This window comes from Psammomys obesus, unplaced genomic scaffold (assembly GCF_907164565.1).
Source record: "Psammomys obesus unplaced genomic scaffold, mPsaObe1.curated_primary_1811, whole genome shotgun sequence".
NCBI classification, from domain to species: domain Eukaryota; kingdom Metazoa; phylum Chordata; class Mammalia; order Rodentia; family Muridae; genus Psammomys; species Psammomys obesus.
In genome coordinates, this window is record NW_026593286.1 from 19,751,955 (window position 1) to 19,757,418 (window position 5,464).

A 5,464-nucleotide genomic window follows, 5' to 3' on the forward strand; every position below is an offset into this window, starting at 1 on the left:
GAATTCAGCCAGCTCGCCTAAGCAGTGTTTGGCTAACAGGCTAAGAGCCGGAGTCGGTCAGTCTTCCGGGAGCTTACTTTTGGAGATCAGTTCTTGATGTGTAACTGAGGCTGGCACTAAACTTGCTCCTTCCATTTTAACCTCCAAGAGCTGAAATTACAGATGTGTTCCACCATATCTGGCTAGAGATTTTAAGTCAACGTTTCGGAATGCATTCTTGGGTATGAAGCCAGCTTTCACTGATTTTGCCAGTAACTGTTAACTGATTAACTTCTATCTCTCCTCTGGTTCACTCTCTAAAATTTTAAGTTAAGTTTAGAAATTTTCTCTTATCAAGGCATTAAAAAAAATCATGGTTTAAAAATTATTATTACCGTTATTACTATTATCATTATCATTATTATTATTGTGTGTGTGATGTGTGGGAGGGGGCTTGCATGCCACAGTGCATGTGTGAAGAGGAGGATTCTGTGTAGTGATTCTCTCCTTTCACCTTTACATGGGTTCCAGGGATCAAATTCAGGTTGTTCAGGCACACACAGACACACAGCAAAAGCCATCTGACCGACTCTTGACTGCTTTTTAAACTAATGTTTGAAGTTGGTGTACAAAATAATAGTTTTTCTTATGATGTTTTAATATGATATATATATATAATATTATATATATATATATATATATATATATATATATATATATATATATATATAATGGCTTTGCTCATATTCACCACCACCCCAAATTACTAATTGTTCTCTCTCCTTTCGAACTCCTATAATTTGGGGTATAGAATTAGGGAGATCAGATATCCAAGATCATCCTCGGCTACATAGCAAATTTAAGGACAGCCCGGGATATATGAAGCTGCCTCAAAAAATAAACGTATACTGAATGTCTGGAAAGGCAGTTTTTCATATCTTAGGAGTAAAAAAATAACCTTGCCTGAATTAACATATACTAATGTGTGTGCTTGTGTGTGTTGCAAAGAATCAAACAAGGACCCTGTTGGCTAACTAATTTCACTTTCTGTTATTTATGTGTATGTCTGAGGAGTGTGTGTTGAATGACTTCCACTTATGTGCAGTAGAGACCACAGACAGCAGGCGTGGATGCCCCCGGAGCTGGAATTACAGGCAGTTGTAGACTGTCTGATGTGGTTATTGGGACCCACACTAGGGTCCTCTATAAAATCAGAAAGGGCTGTAAACCACCAAGCCATCTCTTTGGTCCCCTGCATTAATTTTAAGAGGAAAATTCCATTGTATTAATCTCATACAACTTTATTCAAGTAAATGTTGTACTGCCATCTAGAAATATAGATATGCTTGTTACAAAAGGGCTCATACACCATCATAGATACAAGGAAATCAATAACATAGCAATATGGCCTGGCACACATGGCTTTCTACACTTTACTCATGTAATTGATGCATTTTCTCCAAGTTCATAAAAAAACCAGACGCTCAACATACATCGTGGCCTCAAAGCTTGAAACTAATCTCTTAAGTATTTGGAGAGGGAAGTTCAGCTTGTGAGACTCCATGTGTTTCATTTAAAAAGAAGCCTCAGAGGCTGGTCCTGAGTTCAGTTCCCAGCAACTGCATGGCGGCTTATAACCACCCATAATGAGATCTGGTGCCCTCTTGTGGTGTGCGGGCAGAATGCTGTATATGTAATAAATAAATCTTATTAAAAAAAAAAGGGAGAAGAAGCCTCAGTTGTCATCTGTCATGCCTCCTTTCCCTATGGAGTCTCAGACTTAAGCTTAAGTATCAGACCTAGGTTAGGCAATTTCTTACCCCTGAATACTGGAAACAGCTTGCACAAGGTAACATCTATTTTGGCTCCTGGTTTCAGGGGTTTCAGTTCACAGTCATCTAGCTGCACGGTATGGGGCATGAGCGGTGAGCAGAGCATCATGGTGGAGGGTGGACTGGACAGGGATGCTCAATTCATGGTAGCCAAGAAAACGAGGAGAAGTAGAAAGGGAGGGAGAGGAAAGGATGAGGGAGGGGAGAGTCAGCTAGGCTTGACCTACTGATAGTCCATTCAGCTATGAACTGGGCAAGGGACTGATCCAGCGATAAAGTTAGTATCTTTATGATTCAGTTACCTCTTGGTAGTCATATCAGCTGGAGACCAAGCCTTCAACACAGGAACCTTTTGGGGAGGGGAGGACACTTTAAATCTAAAATGTAATAAGACCCGAGACTACATATGATAGACTACAGATACTTATTATTAAACCTGGATGCCGAAGATGGTTTAAACCAAAGCACAGTTTAGAGATAGCATCATTATAATTTACTGTTACATTTTTTTCATTATAAAATGTTGAGGACCATGAAACATACTTAAGGATAATTTTAAAACCTAAATGTGATCTGCTTAGATTCTTTTTTTTTTTTTTTGTTCATTTGTTTGTTTTATTTTTGAGACAGGGTATCACTGTGTAGCTCGTAGCTGTCCTGGAACCCACAGAGATTTAAAATGCCTTCCTCAGTCTCCAGAATGCTGAGGTTAAAGGCATGCGCCACCATGCACAACACTCTACTTGGACTCTTTAATGCTAGTTCACCTCCACTCACTGAAATTAGACCCAGTGTGGCTCAGGCTGCCCTTGAACTCTCTGTGCTGTGGATGACCTGATCCTATTGCCTCTACCTCCCATGTAGTGAAATTGCTGGCATGAGCTACCAAGGTCAGCTGGAGAGCTAACTTTTCAACCGGCCTGTAACAGAACATTTGGGTGTCATGGTCTAGGATCCCAGAACTCAGAAGAATGAGGAAGGATGACCATGGCTAGCCTCAACTATATAGCGGGACCCTTAAAGATTAAAATCAATTCCTTTTTTTTTTTTTTTTTTTTTTGCTTTTTGTGTAGGTTCATCATGGATATGAATTGTATGTTACTAGCACAAAAACTAGGGCCCTAAAGTAACAAACAACTAACATGTTTCCCCTGTTAGGGGGAAAAAACACCATAGGAACCCAGGAAGAGCTACACTTAAATACAATTTTATTCTTGTCCTTTAAAGAGCTCTACAAGCTAGGAAGGTGACAGTGGCACTATAGTCGACAGAAGGTAAGTGCGGGCTGGCAAATGCCTATGGCACAAATTCATTCATGGGCTGGCTCTGTCTCACCAAAATTTCATGCTTGCAAAGATGAAAAAATAGGGACAGATGGAAGAAGGGCATCCAGGCCATTAGGCCTCGGTAGGATAGAGAAATGAAGTTTAAGAAAGTCCAGTGACACACAGATTGTTCTCTGCGTCTTCCTTATGGAAGGAGCTGATGAAGCTGTTCTTACTGAAATATCAAGCACCTTCTCAAAGGCTAGTGAAAAAGCAGACTTAGTTGCGAGAAGTGTGATCTGCCACTAGGGTGCAGCAAAGGTTGTTCCTTGGGGCATCAGCCAGTCAGGATTTCCAAGTTCAAGTGCTCCTCTCACTTTCTCACTTGACAACCCCAATCAGGGCAGTCTACACTTAGCCTGCTTTTCATAGGCAGAAATAGAGTCCTGATGAAGCCCCAGGTAACTGGTGGTAGGGCTGATACTGTACTTCCTGGTGCCAACGTTTGTGCTTGGATAATTAGGAAGAGAGAGCCAATGGTGACACCAGCTCAGAGCTTTCAACTCTGAAGAAACACCTATTGCTATCTTAAGTTCCAGTGGGCAACATTGATTTTATTTTTTAGCTGTCCTTATTTTTTGGGATGAGGCATAATAAAACACACTACTTTTAAATTACATCTAATTTTAGAAGATTAAAACACAAAAAGTGTTTTGAAAATTTAATAAAATAGTGTATACAAATAATTCAAGTAGGCATGGTGTGTGTGTGTGTGTGTGTGTGTGTGTGTGTATGTGTGTGTATGTGCTCGTGTGTGTGCACATTTGCAGACATGCACAGTATTTCAGAGACTGTAGTGCTGTGGACAGTAATTCTACGTGCTTACGCATTTGACCTTGTCTTCCTCATCATTCCTCTTTGCCCGTTCTGAAATGGACTCATCTTATAGTTCATTTCCTTAAGGCCAGAGCATACCCAGATGAATTTTCCGAGAGAAGTTTGCCACATCGTTTCTAATTCATTTAGCAAAGCTAGAAGAGCATCCAGAAGTTTCTGCTCTTTTTCAAAAGATTTAGAATATTCCTTTATTTTAAAAAAGGGGGCAGGACGCCACCACAGCCAGCAGCCCAGCTGTGCCGGGGCTGCCCGGAGACCAGCCGCCCGACGTCCCCCTGTCGCCGCCACCTCCTCGGATTTGTTCCAACACTGTTAAAACATGGTGGATTACTATGAAGTTCTGGGTGAGCAGAGACATGTCTCTCCCCAGGACATTGAACAGGCACTCAAACGGCACCCAGACAAAAAGAATCCAGACGATGTCTTCAGGGAATTTTTTGGAGGAAGGGACCCATTTCCATTTGACTCCTTTGAAGACCCGTTTGATGACTGTTTGGGGTCACCGAGGACGTAGAAACAGAGGTACTGGCTCGCTTTTTTTCTCTGCCTTCGGTGTATTGTCTTCTTTTGGAGGTGGATTTCCTGCCTTTGATACAGGCTTCTCTTCGTTCGGGTCAGTAGGCCATGGGGGTCTTACTTCATTCTCTTCAGCGTCATCTGGCAGCAGAGGAATGGGCAGCTTCAAATCCATATGAATTTCAGCTAAGATAGTTAATGGGAAAAAACAATCACTGCAAAGAGAATTGTGGCGAACGGTCAAGAAAGAGTAGAGGTTGAAGAAGACAGTTAAAGTCCTGGACAATAAATGGTAAGGAGCATCTCTTTTGATAACAAGTAATTCAACCCACGCATTTATTTTTATTTTTATTTTTCATTTTAGTTATAATTTGTTAACTCTGTGTCCCAGCTGTACCCCGTTCCCTCATTCCCTCCCCCTCCCCAACTCCCTCCCTGGTCTCTTCCCTGCCCCTTTCCAAGTCCACTGATAGGGGAGGACCTCCTCCCCTTTCATTTGACCCTGTTTTATCAGGTATCTTCAAGGCTGGCTACACAAAGTCCTCCTCTGTGGCCTAACAGGACTGCTCCCCCCCTGGGGGTGGGGGAGGTCAAAGAGCCTGCCCTTGAGATCCTGTTAGAAATAGTCCTTGTTCCCCTTACTTTGGAAAACTACTTGGTTACTGAGCTACCACGGGCCACATCCGAGCAGTTCTATGTTATATCCATAGATGGTCCTTGGTTGAGTGTCAGTCTCAGAAAAGACCCTGTGCCCAGATATATTTGGTCCTTGTGGAGCTCCTATCCTTTCCATGTCATACTAACTCCCCTTCTTTCATATGATTCCCTGCACTCTGCCATGGTTTGGTTATGAGTCTTAGTGTCTGCTTTGAAACACTGCTAGGTAGAGTCTTTCAGATGCCTTTTGCGGTAAACTCCTGTCATACATTCAATGCACATCCCATTTGTCTTTCTAAATGAGGATTAATCACCTTC

The 5,464-nt window shown here is 41.9% G+C and overlaps 1 pseudogene; it reads left to right on the forward strand.

The window, feature by feature from the left end:
• Positions 1-4,292: 4,292 nt before the first annotated feature.
• Positions 4,293-4,801, forward strand: LOC129683672 (dnaJ homolog subfamily B member 6-like; annotated as a pseudogene).
• Positions 4,802-5,464: the final 663 nt, after the last annotated feature.